Genomic DNA, 21,960 nt, shown 5'->3' on the forward strand with positions numbered 1-21,960 from the left:
AATCTTAAAAAAAAAAGAATCTGGACATGCATACTGTGTGGTCAAGTACCAGTGACAGTTCAGATTAAGAAGAATTAATGCTTTCTTTATCTCAAATACAGGAAGTTACACACTATTATGGTTAGAGGGAAAAGTATGTGTTAAAGTCTCTTTCCGTTTATAGAAGCTGAGTTTCTCCAGGCCTGAGGGATTTGAGAGTACAAATGACCAAGTTAAAGCATGGACAATGTATCTCAGGCACCAGGAGCCTCTCCTCCATACTGCAGATGTAAGGGTCTGTCTTCTTCCAGTGCAGGGCCCCCTCACAACTTCCACGTAGAGTCAGTCATGGCAGATCGTAGTAGAAGGGGAGGGCAAAACCCTGCCCAGTGCACACACGAGCACACACCCACGGACATCCATGGTAATCCAACCTCTCATGACAGGAAAAGCAAATCTTGGTAAACTGTGACTATTTGAAAACTGTGTCAAAGCAAAGATAATTCTCTTGCCTTTCCGCACCCTAATGCAACATTATATTCTCATTCTCTTATTTGTTTTTTGACTCTGTCTCTTTGCTTCACTTTCCCTCCATCCTTTCTTTTCTCTGTCATTGTCCCTCTCTGACTCTGTTTCTCTATGTTTATGTCTCCCTACCTCCCTCCTTCCGTTAGAATATTTGTCTATCTCCTTCTCTCTGTTTCTTGTCCTCTGTCAGTCTCTATGTCTTCTTTTTCTCAGTTTCTTTTTCTCTCTCCCTCTTTTTCTTCTTCTCTCCGCTAACCTAGAATTCCTGACATTGGTTGGGCAGGACCCATCAGAGTCCTTGCCCAGCTGTGGGCAAGCAGTTAATGCTAACAAGCAGTCATCATCAGGATTCCATATGGGGGCAAGGCCATTTCCTTTGTCCCAGATCAGTTATTTTAATCCAGTTGTTTTAGGTAAAACCCATGATAACTCACTATAGTGGTGTCCCAGAGTGACGAAGGGTGTGTCCACCCTGGCCTAAAAGGCGGCTTCTATACTTGAATTCTTAGAAGTACTCTAACACTTCAGTTATTATTTCTACCTCACTGTTTGATAAGTGATTTCTCAAAATTTTGGTCCTTGGACTCTGGACTTCCCAAGATACTTTTTAGAGGGTCTGCTGAGTAAAAACTATTTAAAAAAGAAAACCAAGATATTATTTACTTTTTCACTGTATTGACAATTGCACTGGTGGTACAAAGGCAATGGTGGGTAAAATTGTTGGACTTTGAACACAATTCAAGGTGGTAACACCTTTTTTTTTTTTAACCATCATGTATTTAAAGAAAAAAAAGGGTAAAAGGGGGGCACCTGGGTGGCCCAGTCAGTTAAGCACCCAACTCTTGATTTTGGCTTAGGTCATGATCTCAGGGTCATAGGATGGAGCCCCAAGGTAGGGCCCCTGCTTAGCGGGGAGTCTGCTAGAGAGTTTCTCTCTCTCCCTCTGCCCCAACCCCCCACTCCCTCTCTTTCTATCTCGAATAGATAAATCTTAAAAAAAAAAAAAAAAAAGGAAAAGAGCCTGTTCACCTAACAGTAACCTTGATGAAGTAGTATAGATTATTTTTATAACACCCTCTGAATAAATATCTTTTTAATATTCTGTGTGTTCACATGTGAAGTATGCATGTCACTTTTGCTGCAAACTGAAGGATGTGTTGTCTCAAGCAAAAGGACTTGTGTGATGGGTTGAATTGCAAGCTGATCCAACCACTTTTTTGCTTCCCATCATTTTAATGTGAACATTTGACTTATAGTCAAACTGGAGTTATTGAGACTTAGGTATTTGGTATATATTTCTCAAAATAAAGTGACCTTGTCACTTCAAGGAAAATAGTCATTTTGTATTTCTATTTGTTGCTAATGAACAAATTAGAGCTTTCAAGTGAAAATTAAAATTTTGAAAATCTTTCATATGCCACCCCACACTTGACAACTTCACGATACTTCAAGAGTTTTCTGATGAGACTGGTAGTGATATTAACAAATGTATTTATTTATTTATTTTTTGGTGCTGTGTTATTAAACTGAATTTGGAGATGTGCATAACTGTCCCATTGGCTTGGGGCTCAGGCACACTGTTTACATTGTAGTTCAAGGGCTCATTAGATATCTAAAATGTGACATGTAATTTGTCTTCAACTTCAATTGTCCATCCATAAAGTAGATCTAATGTACTCCCTTTTCAGAAAGTTTATGATTATTAAATGGATGAATATATGGTAGGATGACAACACAGTGTAAGAACTCAATAAATATTATCACTCTTTTTATTAATGTAAATTGTGGTAACCACACCTGTTTCATAGGCCTTTTTGGATATTAAATAATAAAATAAATGGAAAGTATCTCAAAGAATGTTAGGTTCTTCATTCTTTCTTTTTTCCCCTTTCTCTACCCTCCTCACCTCCAACCTAAAAATAAAACATACATTCTGTAACACAGACATTCAGGAAAACTGAAACTACACCTCTTTTGTTTTTGTTTTTTTTTTAAGATTTATGTATTTGTCAGAGTGAGAGAGAAAGAGAGCGCTTGTGCGCACGAAGTAGAGACAGGGGCAGGGGCAGAGGGAGACAGTCTTTAAGCAGACTCCTCACTGAGCATAGAGCCCCAAAGTGGTGCTTGATTCCAAGACCCATAAGATCATGACCTGAGCTGAAACCAAGAGTCGGAAGCTTAATGGACTGAGCCACCCAGGCGCCCCAACACCTGTTTTGTTTTTTTTTTTTTTGAGGTTTTATTTATTTATTTGAGAGAAAGAGCATGAGCCGGGGGAGGGGCAGAAGGAGAGGGAGAAGCAGACTCCCAGCAGAGCAGGGAGCCAAACAAGGGGCTCAATCCCAGGACTCTGGGATCATGACCTGAGCTGAAGACAGACACTTAACTGAGCCACTAAGGCACCCCAACACCTGTTGTTTTTTTAGCAAAGGAAAAAGTAATATAAAGAATAGTTTGGGTAGCTGCTGGAGAACAGAAAGAGGCAAAGGGAGGCCCTGAGGTTATACAGAGATGTGGCCACAGGAAGCAGCTCCACCCTTAAGGTTAAGGCTTGGGAAATCAAAGAAAGAATCAGGCTATGAGGAGCCTGGAAGAGGGACCCTGCAATTCTGAGGGTCACCCTTGGAGTGGTGCTTAGCAGCCAGCGTTGGGATCTGAGGAGCTCCAGTGGAGAGCTTGTAGGCAGCTCAAGCTCAGGAACTCTCAGGAGGAAAAGCCAGCAGCCCAAGGCTGACATCTCTCAGATGACAGAATGAACTGGTTCTGGAAGGGCCCAAAAATCTATAGAGAGAAACTGATATGTGCTAACACAGTAAAAGGATGATTCCTAAGACAATATTGACAGCCAATGAACATGAAGGAGTAAGTCCTTTTCCCCCTTTCTCCTGCCCCTCAATCTCTCTCCAGTGGCCCCTATTACAGAACCTAACAAGAAGTCAGCTGGCAAAGGAGAAACGGGGTGTGCAGAGACTGAGCCCCAAAATCTCAATGCAGAATACAGAAGCTGGTTTGAGGGCTAGAAGATAGTAGCTTAAAAACAGACAGAATTCTTTTTTTTTTTTTAAAGATTTTATTTATTTATTTGACACAGAGAGAGAGAGGGGAATCACAAGTAGGCAGAGTGGCCCGCAGAGGGAGAGGGAGAAGCAGGCTTCCCGCCGAGCAGAGAGCCCAGTGTGGGGCTCGATCCCAGGACCCTGGGATCATGACCTGAGCAGAAGGCAGACACTTAACTGACTGAGCCACCCAGGTGCCCCCCAAACAGACAGAATTCTTACCTGGACTCTATTGAGAGGGAAATTAGAGCGGCCCTCTTTGTTTAAAGTCTGTACCTGAAGTGAACCTATTAAGAGGACTTGAGATGTTGATATTATTTGGTAAACCCAGCGGACTCATTTTCGTATCTAGTTTTCGGGAAGAGAGACTCACTTGTGCCATCCAGTACAATTGTAATTACTGTTTTTGCAGAACTTGAAATCCGGGAAGCCGCCTGGTGAGTGAAGCAACAGAATGTGTTCTAAAGTGACTAATTTAAAATTGATCACTCTGACATGCCTCCTTAAGCTTGAGACGTTTCACACAATCAGGTTTTCAGTGTTTTCGTTAGTGTGATTTGCATAACCAAGATTTTATTTAACTTTTTTTGTGGAGGATTCTATTGTAATGAAACCAACATAGCTATTAAAGGGATAGACTTGGGCTGATGAATAAATGTGATTTCATTGTATTCTGTGTGATTACAGTGTAATTTTTTGCAATAAATTTGACTTCTAAGGTATGTGTGTGTGTGAGAGACAGAGAGAGAGAGTGAGAGAGAAAGCTAAAAATAACAACCATTAAAATTGCTAAATTTTTGCAAGAGAGCATACCTGGGAAATTTATGAATGAGTTTCAGTTTGCAAAATTGTCAAGGCTAGAATATGAATATATATATAATGGTTATATATGAAATTATGTTTTTCATAATAATTAAAGTGATTAAAGGCAATGAATAAATATGTTTCAAAATCATATGATGGTTTTATTTTATGTATTCATCTTTTAGAAGGACATCTACAAGCATCCTAAGAAAAAAAAAGTCCTAATATTCAATTTATTTTTCTTTCTCTGACATACTTGCTACAACTTGTTGGTTCTCAGACTTTCTTTCATCTACATGCTATTACTGATAGATCATTGGTTTTGAAAGATGACTGAAAATACTCATTTTGATGTAGAAATTGTCTTATACCCTAATTGTTATTTTCTAATATCTATTTAAAAATGCCAGTTGACTTACAAAAACAAATATAATGAAATTCATTTTCTGAAAATTTAAGCAATAGTGTCATCAGGATGGATACATCAGATGGGATTATGGATCTGCAGCCTGGAAATACATATGTGATTTTTTTTTTTTTCTGAGAATTAGAGCAAAAGCAGTCAGATGGAAAATAACATGAGGAATTTGAAATGAGTACTATTGAAAGGAGTTAAATTTTCTTCTATGTTCCCAAGAGTTTTTGTTTCATTTCATTTCATTTAGGCAATCTGTTGGAGATGGTTTCAAGATGTAGAAGTCTTATATGTGAAGTATCCCAAATGAAGTTGGAACATCCATGTTGAAATTGCTTCATGTTCTGGTAAGATGCAATGATTCTTAATATGTTGGCCTTTGGAGAATGTGATGAGGAATGTGCTTGTGTGTGTGTGTGTGTGTGTGTGTATGATGTGTAAATAAAAAATTATGAAAAAAATGACTAAGGTTTATAACCCAATGCACAAATTTGAGATTCAAAAACAACTTTTTTTTGGTATTATTTTACATGCAATAATCATTCTCTGATTCCTTAGAGGAGTGGGATATAATAAGGAACTCAAATTTGTTAATAATTTCTCACTGTGTATACCTACAGTATTTACATTAGACAGTATGTCAACATGACAGCCCCAGGAATAGATATTATTGCCCTCACAGTACAGATGTGGAAGATGGAAGTACAGAAAAAGTAAAACCTTATCCAAGATCATGTCGCTAGTAAATGGCACAAGAGTGACTTTCCTATATGCTCCACTTTCTCCTTCCATGCTGCCCCTAGCTTTTGTTTTAGGTAAGGAGCCAAGAAGTAATATAGGTTGAGGGAAAGACCTACAAGTTTTAAAATGTAATTTAAAAAAGAGTTGTAATTGCCTTCCCTTAGATAGAAAACATATGTGAAGGAATTTCCTTTATATTTTTACTACTCTTGAAAAGAGAAAGATTTCTGTCAATCATTTGAGTAGTTACATTGATGATGGTGTTTCAAAGAAATTGAAAGTTATAAAAGAACTGACATAGGAAAATGTGTGTTATAATTTTCTCATTCACCTTTGCTGTAAAATGAAAATCTGTGGCAGGCTTCCCATATACAAATACCCTGTTGTGGCTGATGACATAGTTTAATGGAACTAGTACTAATTCTTTCTTTATTGCTAATGGGCATAAAACTCGAATAACGAGTCTCATTTCCCTTTTTTTTACTTATATCATGAGGTTGTTGTAAGAGTCCACTGAAATAAGACATATGGAAAGCACCTACAATTCTGCCTGGCACAGAATATATATTCAATAAATAGAAGCCTTATCAAAGACCTAATGATGTAACAACTATTAAAACATAAGTCATTATTTTGTTTTAAGTCTATAAATGAAGATTTGTATTTAAAGAAATGTTTATATGAAAGAGTCTCTCCATTCAACATTACATAAATTTAGGCTCAAGTGTATTTTATTTGTGTAGAAGACATTTATTTGGGGCAGTTGTAGATTGCTGATTGAAAACTTCAGAATTCCAGTGCAATTAAGTGCATTCATTTATAAATGGCAGAATACAGGCTCTTTTGTTCTAGAGACTCAAAAGACCCATTAGATTCAGTTGATCTAACTATCCTACCTGAACATTTTCAAACAAATTTCCTCTAGTGATTGCAAACCAGATAACCACTGTGTCTCTGCGAGGCAGATTTGCTTGGGTTCTTCAACAGTGACTGACACCTTGGGAGGCTGTAAAGCATTCTCTGGATGGCCTTCATGCTTACTGAGTCTTGCTTCTCTATTGGTTGACAATCAGCAGCATTTCGGTGGGAGCAGATACCATGCCTGCAGTTGAAGATTACATTTTAACTCTGTGTTGTGAAATGGAAAAAAAAAAAGCCAATTTTCAATGTGAGATTCTGAGAAGAAGCCTTCAACCATCCTCAAGTCCCAATGTGTTTTCACTTTTTGATGGTGCAGTAAAAGCCTATAAAATTAAAGAATGCAATGAAGATATGAGGCCAGAATATCCAGCGTAAATAGACAAAGCCTCCCCCCACAGCACCATGGGAAGGGAATCTAGGCCAGTCATAAACTATTTTCGATTAGTTTGCATTCTGAAAACACCTGCAAAATTGTCCATGTCCCTCCTATGCTGCATTACTTTTCCATTCAGGAGTTTTGCATTTGGACAGAAGCTCCTAAACAAACAATTCCAAGTTTCCGCCTTATATCCGGCTTTGACCTGGTTTAAAAAGTTTTTGTTGTTTCTTAGGGATAGTATTTTTGTCACGTAGGGCCTCCTTTCTCTTTGCTTTTTCTCTGAAATAACCCTATATTTGCTTCATGTCTTACTAACTCTAAGATAGTGAGTTACTATCCCCTTCTAATCTCAGTATTCTCATTGTAATGTGAGGATCATAACAGTGATATTGCAGACATTTAAGGATTATAAAGAATATGTGTACATCCCCTACTACTTGGAACATCACTAATGACATACCATTAGCTATATATGTAGATCTGCTAGGAGGTTTGATTAACATGTGAATGCCCCAGATATTCATCAACAACTTTCTGGGATCTTCCAGATTAAGGATGGAATTGATTCAGAGGATTGGGGTGACTCAAAAGGAAGCCTCACCCTAAACTTAATTCCTCACCAGAAAAAAATAAGCATTCTATTCACTAATTATCAGGCCAAGGAAAACAGACTTTTACCGTAGATTTGTTCGTATTACCTGTTTGGTTGTGTGCCTTTATCATATTTAAATTTCTGGGCCATTCGTTCTCAAGCTTTGAAGTGTTTACAATAATCTGGAGAGCTTATTAAATATATAAGGTACAGGATGTTGTTGTCAGGATCTTACTTCCATAGAACAGGGTGGGGGTGGGTCCTAAAACCCACAATTTATACAGTCCTGGTATATGCCATTAACTGAGGCTTATTATTTTTTTCTTTCTTGAAGCTTTAAGTTTTACACAATCTCATTCTGAAGTATTATTGTTGTAGGTCAAATTGAACAACTTCACTAACAGGACAATAAGAAACAGTTGAGCTTCAATAATGATTCTCTGCACTTACTTGCCAATAGAGTGACTTTGCAAAGATTTGGATTCCATTAACGTATAAGAAGTTGATAGAACAAATAAGGGTTAAGTAAATAAATATTGTCTTAGTTCATAACAATTGGGGTTCTGATTTGGCTGATACTTATTGAAAAGCTTCTAATAACCAGTAGCTTTCATATGCATTAGTTTATCAAATCTTAATTCTAGTCCTCAGTAGTTAATATCCCCATTCTACAGATTAATAAAAAGAGATTTATAGAAGTTACTGTCTCATCAAGTTCTGAAGTTAGGCAATGATAGGGCCAGGACACAATCTTGGCACCATGTCGGTGTGCAACCACTCCATCTACTTTGTAATCCTAGGGTAATTCAATTTTTTATTCATGAGAAGTTTTGTGTTATGGCAGCCAACAGCATAAGCACATATGGGAACAGTCAGCTTGTATTTGTTTTGTTTAAGATTCCTAACACTTAATTCACCCTCACCTGCTGAGTTAGACTTTGAAAGGCATCAATAGAGAGGCTTATTTCATCTGCTCTGTAAACTACTCAGAAATTTTCTGAAAAAGAAAAGTCTCACATATCTTCTGCAAATTCTTGTTGTTTTTCACCAATGTGTTTGTTGATTTTCATCAATTCTGCTGAGTGTTTGACTATCCTTCTCGGTTAAAATGACTATGAGATTTTTTCCCCATTTCAATAGCTGGGCATATAATGATACTATGAATGAAGTTTCTGGTCTCCTTTGAGTCTAGGTTTGGCTCTGTGTCTAAGTTGTAGCCAATGTAATATGAAGTACAATAATGTGTGCTACTTCTTGGTCATGTCCTTTTAGGGTGGATATGCATCTTCTCTAGTAACTTGGAAAATGAATGTGGAATGGGATGTTCTGCTGAACATCTTATACCATGCGGACCAGGGCAACTATCTGAAGGTGGTAAAACAACAAAAAAGGAGTCTGGCTTCCTGGCTTAATTTATAGAGCAGAACAGTCCAGGATTGTTTCTCTACTGAATGTTGTGTGAAAGATAAATAGGCTTCACTTGTTTAGCCATTGCCATTGAGCCATAATACATGGTGGGATATACATCCTAAGGATGCATTATGTAAATGTGCTACCCACTGAATTCTTGGCATACTGTGACTCCTTTGGGAAGTCAGTCATAACCCGAAAAGAAGCACAGGGCCCTAAATAAAGAACACGGTAGTAGTTACCCACATTTTATGTATCTAGACTTTGAACCATCTCACCTTGTCCATTTTATTCTGTTTTCCTGACCACCTTCCTCAGCCCCGTTTTTCTTTCAGCTGATCCTCTTCTAGGCCAATACATAAATGTGTTACTTTTTTAACTCTCCTTGCTATGGCATCTTTCAAGCATTCATAGTGTGAAGAAGGCAAGTATGAGACCATAGGAATAATGAATCCTGACTTCAGGTCCTGGCCCTGCTTGGAAACATTCAGAGTAAACTTCTTAAAAAACGCATCAGGCTACCCAAATAAAACTTACTTACAGACTACAAGAAGTGGACTTCTTAGATTTCTGATACCTAGGTAACAGCATCCAAATCCACACTACCTGTAAGATTTTCCTTATTGTCCCTTGCCTTTCACCCAACCCCTCATCCGGTCTATCCTCATTTACATATAGGACAAAACTAAATTTTATTTTTTCATATTTGATATGTCTCCTTGGATCTTTATTTTAGAGAACATTTTAAATCTGTGGTTATTTCCCTAGTAGCCAAAGAATGCCTTAGTGTCTTATGGATGCAGTGTTCTTCTAGCTTCATAATCTAATCTTGAGTTATTATTCAGTTACAATTCTGCTACAGAGAATGCTCCCTACATGCCCCCTACAATGACTGGTTGTATTGACACTCAAGGACCCTGCCTGAGATCCCTTGGCTCTTTATCTTGCCCACCCCCCCCTTTTTAAAGATTTTATTTATTTCCAGAGAGAGAGAGAGAGAGAGAGTGTGTGTGTGTGAGAGAGAGAGAGAGAGAGTACAAGGAGTGGGGAACAGCGGGCAGAGGGAGAAGCAGGCTCCCCACTGAGCAAGGAGCCCGACGTGGGGCTCAATCCCAGGACCCTGGGATCATGACCTGAGCTGAAGGCAGATGCTTAACTGACTGAGCCACCCAGGCGCCCTATCTTGCCCCTTAATACTACAGTTTGTGTACCTTCTGACTAGCAGATGCATGCTTAGTATGTGCCTCATACTTAAAATATCTCATGGTTGATCGTCTACTACAATGGCAGTATTACTCTCTTTATCACTCCCTTGATGGCATCTTCTTTTTTTGAACATACTTGCTGGTACTTTCAACTCCATGGGTCTTCAAACAGTATCTCATTTAATTCCCCTAAACTACTGAGGTGTAGGTATAATAACTGTATTCTAGTTACTCACTCGGCAACCATTTACTTAGCTCTTTTTTCATGCATTGTGTTTCAGGCAAAGGGAAGGAAAAGTCAGTTGCTCACTCTCTAAGGGGGAAGATCAATAAAATACGTAAAAAACAAAACAAAAAAAAACCCACACGAAAACACACAAAAAAATAGCTCTTAAGTGTAACATTATAAAACTTAAGTCTTAGGCAAAATACCTTTTAAGTGTAATAGTATAAAACTTAAGTTTTAGGGCTAGAGAGCAGGGGAGAAAATTGCTCAGTTTTACTGGAGGAGGAAGAATGGGCTAAGATCAAAAAATGTTTCATGGAGAGTCTACTTCATTTGAATGTGGAAATATGAGGAGACAGTCTCAAACAGATTAAATGATGTTTTCCATGATGGCACAGCTAGTTAATGGTAGAAGAGGGGCAAGGATCCATCCTCAGGTACTTCTGAAGTCCTTGCCTACGCAATCAGCATTCTTGCTGCAGAGTTCTTTGGGTTTTGGCTATTTTTGTAATTGAATGCTATCCCCAAGTTGGTACCCCACCCCCACCCCTCATCACTATTCCCTTTGCTTCTCAGCACTTGCCTCTCAGTTATAGTTATACTACAACTTATGTGGCAGAGATGATATACAAATTCAGATGTTTTGCAAGGAAACAACTTCCAAATCTTGAGCTTCCATATGGACTCTTTCCTAAAAGTGGTCCAAATGAGATTCCACTTATGGTCTGCCAGTTCTGCTTTCCACCTCCCCTTCACAAATGCTCCTCTTTCACTTTGCAAAACAAAGGCAAGCTTCGCACTCTTGGCATGACTTCCCAGGGTAGGGAATAATAATCAACCAAGGGAAGATCCAAGAATAAAGTGTAGCCCCCAGAGGGACAGTTCCAGGAAAGCAAAAGTAAGTAGTTCAGGGAACAAATAAAAGAGGAACATCTGATTTCCTTCAGGTGGCAAATTTGTGGCAATGCTATTGTCTTAACCTACGTGTTGTCTACCACTTTATAGCCTTGTATTCACCCACCTTACCTTCTTTCAGACTCCCTCTTGAAGATGGAAGCTTCAAATAATTATATACCCAAGGTTTTAAGGATTTAAGGACTATGTATTTATAGCATATATCAAGTATGTAATAACCCAGAAATTACATGCTCTGAAAGTATACAAACATATGCTAAATTTGTGTTTGATGTCAACTTTACAAATGTGTGTGTGTGTGTGTGTGACAGAGAGAGTGTGTGTGTGAGAGTGTGTGTGACAGAGAGTGTGTGAGAGAGAGTGTGTGAGTGTGTGTGAGTGTGTGACAGAGTGTGTGTGAGAGTGTGAATGTGTGAGTGTGTGTGTGTGAGAGAGAGTGTGTGCATGTGTGTGTGAGAGAGTGTGTGTGTGAGTGTGGGGGGAGTGTGCATGGGAGTGTGTGTGTTAGAGAGTGTGTGAGAGAGTGTGTGCGTGTGTGTGTGTGTGTGTGAGAGAGAGTGTGTGTGTGAGAGAGAGAGAGAGTGTGTGTGTGTGTGTGAGAGAGAGAGAGAGAGTGTGTGTGTGTGTTTTCAAAGTTATTTCAAAGAGAAATATATTTGAAGACCTCCTCCCAAGTAGGGTTGCTTTTCTGGGGAGCTGCTGAGGGAGGGTAGGAGGAGACATATCCCCAGGTCTCCATCACTCCCTACCTCCAAGCATTTTCAGGCTTATTCTTGATGTTATTGGATATTTGCCTTTTGGATAATTCAAATGTGAATATCGACACTTAAAAGATAAATATCACCCAAGTATTTTATAATGCTATTATTCTGTTGTTGATTTACTACCATTTTTTTCATTGAAGAAATTAATAGGTAATACATAGGCCACTAATTTTATCTGAGTTTAAAAAATGTGATGCATATAAGAGGTTTCAAGACGTATGTATCAAATGAGTGAATAAATGAACGGAAGTTTTATCCTGCTATAAAAGGCAATATGATAAGAGGTTTAGATCTTTCTTGAGAACATGAGAGCAATTATACTATTATATGTATAAGTATTTGTCTAATTTTGAAGATTTATTTTCTGATTTAGTGAGCTTACTTTATCTTGGCTGGGCTTATAAAACACAGTATTGGATGATTTACTGCATAGTATCATTATCGTGTAAATGCCAAGAAGGCACTTGTGGTATTCATTATATATAGCTCCAAGCTATATCATACAATCATTGAGAAAGGAATAAGAGGAAAGCCTGTTTCTTCTCAGTTTTGAAGAATGACAGTAAAATTGTGATTGCAGCATAATTAAATCTGTATATCTAGATGCTAATAAATGCCCTGCTGTCTGAGAATTCAAAAGAAGTGTCAGGCCTCTTAGCCCTCTCTGGCACTGGTCAGAGTCTCTAAGCTTTTTTTTTTTTTTAGCTTTTGCAGCTAATGACTAGCCTGAAAACTTTCAAGAGGATTTTGCCACTTTATATCCCGTATTATACTCCATTACTGAATCAGCTTATTTCCCTTCAGCTGTATTTTTTCCTTTCACTTTCTTTTCTCCTCCCACCCTCCCCTTCTTTAGCTTTTTTGTGGGGAGGAAGAGTGGCAGTAATTCGGGGTGACAAGGTAAATATAGTGTTCCTTTTAGGATGCATTAGTCAATTTTCTTCTTTTCAGGGGCATTTAAAGCAGGAAGTGCATAAATAAAATTAATTGCATAACTCTCTAGACACCTGTCAAAATCTTGACATGTGCAGTCCCCTATAATTGGCATTGTATATTCAAAGTAATTTCTGCAAACAGGCTGCACGAGAGCTGCCTGTTAAATAGGGACAGTCTGCAGTAATGGAGGGTGTGTCAGCAGTCCTATGAAGGATAGCATCCACTAGCCAGAGTCTTACAAACCCGCCTTCCTCATTCCTATTTCTTGCACATGTACACATACAAAGTCTTAGGGCCTGTTTTATGATTTCATTAGCCACTGCAATCTTGTTAAATGTTATGGCATATAACCAAAATAAAACAACTGTTAGATAATACTAAGTTCAATGACAAACAAACCCCAAGATATAAATAATAGTTTAAGCACAATAGAAATTTATTTCTTAGTCATTTAAAGTCAAAAATAAGGTGGCTGGTACATGATCAACTATTATGTAAGTAGATATTCAAAGATCTGGGGCCCTTCCATCTTGTGGCTTGCTGTTTTAAAAATGTGACTTTCAAGATCATCCTGTTTCATTTCATTTAGCTGGTAGAAGGGGAAAAGACATAAGGAAAACGTGTAGTGGTTTTTGTGGGCCAGGCTCAGAAGTGGTGGACCACACTTTGACTCATGTTTCATTGGCCAGAACTCACCAGTACAATAGAGGCTGGGAAAAATAGCCTACTTATGTGTCCAGGAAGGACAAAACGTAGTTTGGGCAAAGAGCTAACCAGAATCATGTGAGATTTTGAAACTGCAGTTGTCAGTAATTGTATAGAGGGGAAGATGACCAAAAGTATAGGCAGACACAAGGGAATGGAGAAATTATAAAATGTAACACAGTACTTCATTAATGATTTTTATAATTCTGTTGATCTACTCATGCAGAGTGAAGAATGCTGATTAGTTTTGCAGCTATTGACAATTGAAACACAGCCATAAACAATGCTGGGACCCATTAATAGAGCTTAATTCTTACAAAGACTAAAAGAGAAGTTGGTCTATTTATTATTTTTTTAAAAAAGATTTTACTTATTTATATGTCAGAGAGAGAGAGCGTGTGCACAAGCAGGGGGGAGCAGCAGGCAGAGGGAGAAGCAGGCTCCTTGCTGAGCAGGGAGCCCCATGTGGGACTCGATCCCAGGACCCTGGGATCATGACCTGAGCTGAAGGCAGATGCTTAATCGACTGAGCCACCCTGGTATCCCTGGTCTATTTATAATATGTCTGAATCTAGAATGGGTTGTAGAGGACTGCAGGTCTTAATAAAGGTAAGTACCAGCTTTTGGCTCAGAATAAATTCAGAAGGGTGGGGATAGAAATGCACTGCAGTCATTCATTCATTTATCACCCACACATTTATTAAGTACCTTCTGTATACCACATACTGTATTTAGCCTTGAAGATGGAGAAATTAATAAAATAAAACCTTTGCTCTCAAGACTTCGCATGTGAGTGAGAGAAGCAAACCTGTAAACTAATAATACATTATCACAGTTATAATTCCATGAAGGCATAGTTGGGGGAGTAATTACCTCTGCCTAGAGCTATGAGGGAAGACTACATAGAGGAGATGCCATTTAATCTGGGGCTGGAAGTATGGGTCTTTTCAGGCAGAGGAGAGACTTTAGGGAGCATTAAACCCCTGGTCAATTTTTTTTTTTTTTAACCCCTGGTCAATTATATGAAAAAGCATGGCGGCCCAGGGGAATGAAAGAACATGGCATAAGCAGAAGTACTTGGGAAGGTCTTTTGCATGTCTGGGAAACAGAGGCTCTGTAATAGGATGTTAGTGCCTGGAAAGCCAGTTTGTGAACAATGACACCAACTCCAGTGTGATTGGAATAGTAGGTCTTTGAGGGAGGTCCCAACAGAGGAAAGAGTGAATGATCACTTCTTAATCTCAGCATTGTAGTCTTTTATAGCATTCTAGCTACAGACCATGAAGCACTCCTCACTCACCCGATGGTCACTCTTTCTGCACCACATGTATTCCCAGGCAACTGTGAAAGGGATATACAGCTACACAGATAGAATTTGTTGAAATTAGGGGCACCTGAGTGGCTCAGTCGTTGGGTACCTGCATTCAGCTCAGGTCATGATCCCAGGGTCCTGGGATCGAGCCCCGAATCAGGCTCCCTGCTCGGCGGGAAGCCTGTTTTTCCCTCTTCCACTCCCCCTGCATGTGTTCCTGCTCTCGGTATCTCTCTCTCTCTGTCAAATAAATAAATAAAATATTAAAAAAAAAGAATTTGTTGAGATTAGATAAGAATAGGAAAGTAATGAAAAAAAAGTTTGTTGACTTTAAATATAAGTTGGAGGATATGACGGATCACAGGGTCCTGCTATTGAACAGTCCCTATTTAGTGGTTCAGTTTCTTCCTAAGGTTTCTTGTTTCTTAACATTATGTATTGCAGGAAAACAGGATGAGCGAAGTCATGGAAATATGAAATAGTACAATGTGTGTTATAGTATATAGTATATAGTATAGTATATACAGTATATACTAAATAGTATATAGTATACACTGCTTGTAGTAAAATGTGAAAGGAGAGAGATGGATTGAAGAAGGAATAATTAAGTACAAAAGAACCAAGCTTAAATATTCAGAAAATTCTCAGCTATCCACATTGTGAAAAATGAGAAAACATATTTTAGAGACAACAGCAAGGTATGGCTAGAAAATCACTTTAAGAAGGGATTATCTATGGATTTTATCAGCCATCCCATCAGACCTCAGGAATAGAACAAGGATTATAACACCATAGACAGTGACTGCTGGTTTGAAAAGGGAACATAGACTAAATGAAATAACGGAGGGCTTTTGGATTTCTGGGATTCTACAGGGCAAGAGAATAGAGCTATCCACTACCCAGCTGTGAATACTCCTTGTCCTTCAAGAAAAGAGAAAAATGACTCTGAGGGTGATTCAGAGATCAACCTTAGGGGCAAGCTGCCACCCATGGCCAAAGGGTAGGTTCTCCATCAAGAGCTGAAGGGGTACGACCTCTGCACCAATGGGATTGGAGGTGGGGCTGCTGCCCAAATGGATCTAGAGGGTGGAGCATAAAGCCAAAGAGGAGTATTCTCAAGTCTTACTATTTAATGGAATTTGCCTTGTTAGGTTTTGAACTTGCTTAAGACTCTTTCCCCTTTCTTCTTTCTGACATCTTCCTTTTGGAATGGTATTGCTAATCCTGCATCTGTTCTACCACTATATTTTGGAAGCACATAACTTGTCTTGTCCCATAGATTCACAGCTAGGAGTTTTGCCTCAGGATCAATCATACATAAAGTCGTACCTATACCAGATTTTGATGATATGTAGATGAGACTTCGGACTTGGAGTTGATGCTGGGATGGGTTAAGACTTTGGGGGCTGTTGGGATGGGATGAATATACTGTACTCCAAAAGGACATGAATTTGGGGGGTCAGAGAGCAGAATGTATAGACTGAACACATTCCTTCCAAATCCATAAGTTGAAGCCTAATTCTCAATGTGACTGTATTTACAGATAGACCTTTAAAGAAGTAACTAAGGTTAATGGAGATCATAGGGATAGGGTCCTAATCCAATAGGAATGGTGTTCTTAAAAGAAGAGACACCAGGAGTGTGAACCCACAAAGAAAAGGCTATGTGAGGTCACAGTGAGGAAGTGCCAGTCTGCAAGCTAGGAGGAGAGCTGTCATCAGAAACCAAATCTGCCAGAACCTTGATCTTGGATTTCTAGCCTCCAGAACTGTAAGGAAATGAATTTCTGTTGTTTAAGCCACCCCAACTCTGGTATTTTGTTACAGCAGCCCTAGCTGACTAATACAGTATGTTCAAATGTGACTCACTAGTTATGTAATAATAATGAAATATTATTATTAGTAGTAATAGTATTATTAACCACATATCAGGTAATATATCAAGCCCCATATATATATTATCTCATTAGTACACTCAAAAACCCTTGGTGATAGTTACTGTTATCAGTATTTTATAGAAAAAGACGTTCAGGCCAAATAGGAAAAATACTGTATTCCCAAGCAGTGGAGAACTCATTGTCATTCCACTATAATATAGCTCCATGTGACCATTGGCAAAGAGTTAACTTCTCTGAGCTTCAGTCTCATCGTTCATTAAGTGATGATGATATGTATTCTGCCTTCTTCAGAGGATTATTTGCCTGGTTTAAGTAAAATGACAAGCAAATCCATTGTATGCACTCAAGTCATGAATATCTTCATCAGCATCACTATCATATTTTTGTGACCTTCTGTGTCCACTCACATCACTGACTTTTGATAAGACTTGTCTCAAGACCCCACAACCACCATTGTCAAAGTAACTTCCTTCAGAATTCTCACATATAGCCTTCATTCTGACTGCTAACTTGTCATTAGAAAAAGGGTTTAGACATAAGGCTTTAATGGCATTCATTTCAGGTGGTGGAAAAAGATTAGTTTCCTAATGATTTCACTGAATTTTTACCCCTGAAGGATATTAATAGAAATGTTGTGTATGCTAATTTGTATTGAATAAAGGGACTGAACTATGAAATAAATTTATCAGTTTTAATATTAATTTTATTCATGTTGAGTTCCATGCCTTTTTCTGCTTTGCTGTCTGTCTTTGTAGAATAGAATACTTACTTTGTTTAATACGATTCCATTTTTGTACATTTTAATTAGCTACTAGAATGTAGTACTTTCTTTGTTGTTTTTCTAATAAAGTCAAGCTCTCTCTTTTCCTTATATTACAATAGCTTTTTTTGAACTTTATTTTAGCAGGTTTTCTAACTAGAGTCAAAGATTTCAATTTCTGGCAGACAACTAAACTGTAAAGTAATCAGATAAGCTTAACAACAAGAAACAACTTTCAAAGATATTAAAACTAATGAAGATTAAAACACACACACACACACACACACATACACACACGTACACACACATACACACACATACACTCACACACATACATACACATATACACACACATACACACATACACATACACACACACACACACACACCTTATAATTAACCCCTTTATGCATCCTGAACACATATTCCTTGGCCAAATTGGTTTAGATATAGCTGCTGATTGTTTTTTTACCAAATGAATATGAACAGAATCCTCATTATGCATATTTTGACCCTCATCATTAATATTATTCCCACTTTGTATGCAAATATAAAAAAAAGGATTTCAAGTGTTTGTACACATCAAGTCTTATCATATTGCATTATTTAACTTTTATGTTGCTTCTCCCTTACTCTCCCAGTCTAAATGTTTTTCTATATCATAACTGTAAGAGAGCCACAAAATGGAATAAGAAAAAAAAAATAGGTCATATAACAGAGAACTGCACCAAGAGCTCTTTTTAGCACAGAATGGTTTGACAGTTCTGTTTGAAATCACTAGTAAGTTAAAAAAAAAAATCCATGCCGTTATCCCATCTGAATGTCTTCATAATTGTAAAGCTATTGGGAAATTTGAAAAATAAAAATCCTTTATCATGAAGGTGTTAATACCTTCCTTAATGTCAATTGCTGAAAATATCTCCAGGAATTTGTAGGTCACAAACACATACATATCCTCTTTTGGGTTTTTTGTATTTAATCTTGAAAAAAAAAGTGTTTTTAAAACAAAAACTAAAGACCAGTATTGATGAGTATCATTCTCTTGGATTTTTGACACAGTTTCTCTTAAAGAAAGAATTATAAAGCGATGTTATAATTCTTTAGCAAAATCAAAACCAGTATCAAACCTCAGATCTCAGAAAACAGAGAACATTCTACTTTAAATGGACAGCACTGTTATCATGATGGATTTATTTAGCAGACAATAGCTCTATTACTGAGGCAATCTGAATTAATCTGAAATTGAATCACCTTGCACAAACTGGGGAAATTGAAGCAATTTTAGATTAAGACATATAAATATCATGTTGTAAACTTTAAACTGAATTCAAAATAAACTGAACTCTTTATCATTTTACTTTTATTGTTTTACCTTTTTATCCTTTTCCTTGTTGCAAAGAGCAAAGTTAACAGGAAGTTTTTATAAAATTTATGAAAGTGTATGTATGCTGGAATACCAAATATAGATATCTGGAATAAAAGATATCTGAATTTTTTAGCAATTGAAATTATTTCCTTCTTCTTTAACACAGAAAGCCTCATTTTTATCATACTCAGCATGAAATTGTTTACAGCTTGTGACAGAATGGAAAAGACATAAGCCCTTGACATCAAAGTTATTAGTCAACTTGTCAGTCAAAGTCAATTAAAGAAGATGCACAAAAATAGGCATTTATCTGATGGACCTTCCTAGCTCACATTAGTCATTTAGAGGCTCTTTCTAAGAGACTCATTAGCTTGTCTATTTGCAAATGATTGCCACTATCTGGGCATACTGCCTTTTGGTTCTTTTTTTGCTGAAGGATAATGTTCTCTTGAAAGACAGCCATGTTGATCAGCATAAAGCAATATAATAAGAGTTGAAAGTCATGTGCGGACCAAAAATGATTCAAAGAGAAATAAAACAAGTTTCGGTAACCAAGGTTAGCTACTTATTAAACAGTTAGCATTTTCACATAACTAAATGTATTTTTCTCCCCAAATCTTCACAGAGACCAGGAAGAACTGGTCAGTCCTGTCAGTCTTTCTCTTTCCTTCCCCCCATATATTTCTATATCCTCATAAAATCTTTGGTGCCTGGCTATGTAAGCAGAAAGAGTTAGGGGTTTCCAGAAGAAGAAAGAGAAATAATTTTAGCCCCCCAGCTATTTTCCGTGATCTGCGCCCTATTTACCCAAGCACACTTCTTGTAGAACTTCCTTGGAGGTGTCAGAATTAACAAAACAGAACAAAAACCAAAAACTTCAGTAGTTAAGGATTTTAAGAGAACAAAAGGAAGGGAAAAATTAACAGTTTCAACCAGGCCAGGAAATAGCCTAACTGTATCAGACACAATAAATAAATCAGTGGTAAGTCTCCTAGTGCTGTCTTAAAAGTATGCTGAGTGCTGTGAATTTTGTAAGACTGATGAATCACAGACCTGTACCTCTGAAACAAATAATACATTATATGTTAAAAAAAAGAAGGTAGCAGGAAGGGAAAAATGAAGGGGTTAAATCGGAGGGGGAGATGAACCATGAGAGACTATGGACTCTGAGAAAGAAACTGAGGGTTCTAGAGGGGGATGGGTTAGCCTGGTGACGGGTATTAAAGAGGGCACATTCTGCATGGAGCACTGGGTGTTATACGCAAACAATGAATCATGGAACACTACATCAAAAACTAATGATGTAATGTATGGTGATTAACATAACATTAAAAAAAAAAAAAAGTAAGCAAGGCCCTGCATTCCTTACCAGCTCAAGACCACATCCAGTTTATACTGACTCTGGAGAGCTTGCCCATAGCCCTTTCCTCTTTTCCACTGTTACCTTTCTTCATTATAATGTTAAGGTTTCCACCTTAGGAGGGGTATAAGCTTCATTAACATAACAGAATGCCTGTATAGGCTTCTTTTCTAACTAGAACTGAGCAACCTTATGCCTACCTTTTCCTGTGATGACAAAGTTCCCTTTTCTGAATATTTATTTATCCTAATCCTAAATCAAAGAAACCAACCCACTCCTACTCTGAGAGTCAGGGCTTTAGAAGTTTTTCCCTGTGATTGCCTTATTTGTTTCAAATAAAGTTTCCTTTGTGTGACAACTCCACCTGGTATAGTCTTATCTGTAACTCACCCTAGAGTGAACTCACATTAGTTGAGTAACACCTGTAGACCTCCTCTATAGCCCCATCAGATTTCTGTCCCTGTAGCATATATATGGACATGTCTTTTCCTGCCACTATCTTGCCAATGTGTAAAACACAGAAGGAATAAATTTGTTAACACTAATAAATATGTTTGGAAATAGCTATGGATGAGTTAGTAAAGAGTTCTTATGGGGAGTAAGAGAGTTAAGAAATATCTGGGTGGTACATTCATAAAGTTTTATAACAAGATGTTGGCAGGAGGGAGAAGAGACCAGAATGAGTCCCTGGTTCTTGACTAAGAATGGGATGTAGTAGGAGGAAACAGAGGCTTAGGTGGTGAAAGGTTACATTTGAGAGGCTTGTTAGACAATTAGAGGAAATATTTTAGGACTCAGGAAGTTCTGAATAAAGGTAAAGATTTGAAAGTCATTGGATTTCTGTGAGTATTAAATGAGGTAATGTCTGTAATATGCATGGCACAGTATCTTAAATACAGTAAGTGTTCAATAAACGGTAGCTATTGTTCTTGGAGACAGAATGGAGAATGTGGTTATTTGGATCACTGTAGAATGGAAGTTGGTCTCTAGAGCTAAGTCAGATGGACAAAGGCTATAAAGAACTGAAGCCACAGGAAGGAATGATTACAATGATGGGCCTTGGGGACTACCCTACATCAGAAATTAAAAGAAAAATGTGGCATCTGGGTGGCTCAGTAAGTTAAGTGTTGGACTCTTGATTTTGGCTCATGTCATGATCTCAGGGTTGTGAGATCTACCCCTGCACTGGGCTACGTTCTCAATATGGAGCCTGCTTAAGATTCTCTCTTTCTCTGCCCTTCCTCCTCTTAAAAAAAAAAACAAAAAAAAACAAAAACCTAAAAGAAAAAAATGTTGCTGGACTGTAGAACAAGGAGTATATGTTCATAAATATATCTTGAATATGAGTCATTCTTGCTCAATGAAAATTAGATTGCCAGGTACTCCTCCTGCCTTTTATTTTTTAAAGCACCTATTTGATTTATATTCGCCTCATTTATCAGTATTACCTCAACATAAAAACATTTTGCATTTGAAATCATTGACTAATACCATACTTGCTAATCAGTTATATTCTAGCCCTGTGTTTTTCCTGCACCTCACTTTGGAGCCAAACAATTAGAAAAGCAATTTTACACTATACCATGTCTCTGACAAGGGTTCTCATTTTTCTTCGCTTCCCCGTATGAACTCTGTGGCCACTGACAAAACATGAGGTGGTTAAGCGCAGACACCTGAAGTGCAGCCCCA

At 37.8% G+C, this 21,960-nt stretch overlaps 1 protein-coding gene across 3 annotated transcripts in view; it reads left to right on the forward strand.

Moving 5' to 3' along the window:
* The window catches only part of LINGO2 (leucine rich repeat and Ig domain containing 2), a 1,267,465-nt gene that overhangs the window by 241,908 nt on the left and 1,003,597 nt on the right, over window positions 1-21,960 (forward strand). For all 3 annotated transcript variants that reach the window (XM_073881319.1, XM_073881317.1, XM_073881318.1), the window contains exon 2: window positions 5,033-5,129. The gene's annotated coding sequence lies outside the window, so the exon portion shown is untranslated. The remainder of the gene's footprint in view (window positions 1-5,032; window positions 5,130-21,960) is intronic.

The sequence above is a fragment of the Callorhinus ursinus genome, unplaced genomic scaffold (genome assembly GCF_003265705.2).
Source record: "Callorhinus ursinus isolate GAN/ISIS: 27379988/994484 unplaced genomic scaffold, GSC_fseal_2.0 scaffold42, whole genome shotgun sequence".
Taxonomy (NCBI): Eukaryota; Metazoa; Chordata; class Mammalia; order Carnivora; family Otariidae; genus Callorhinus; species Callorhinus ursinus.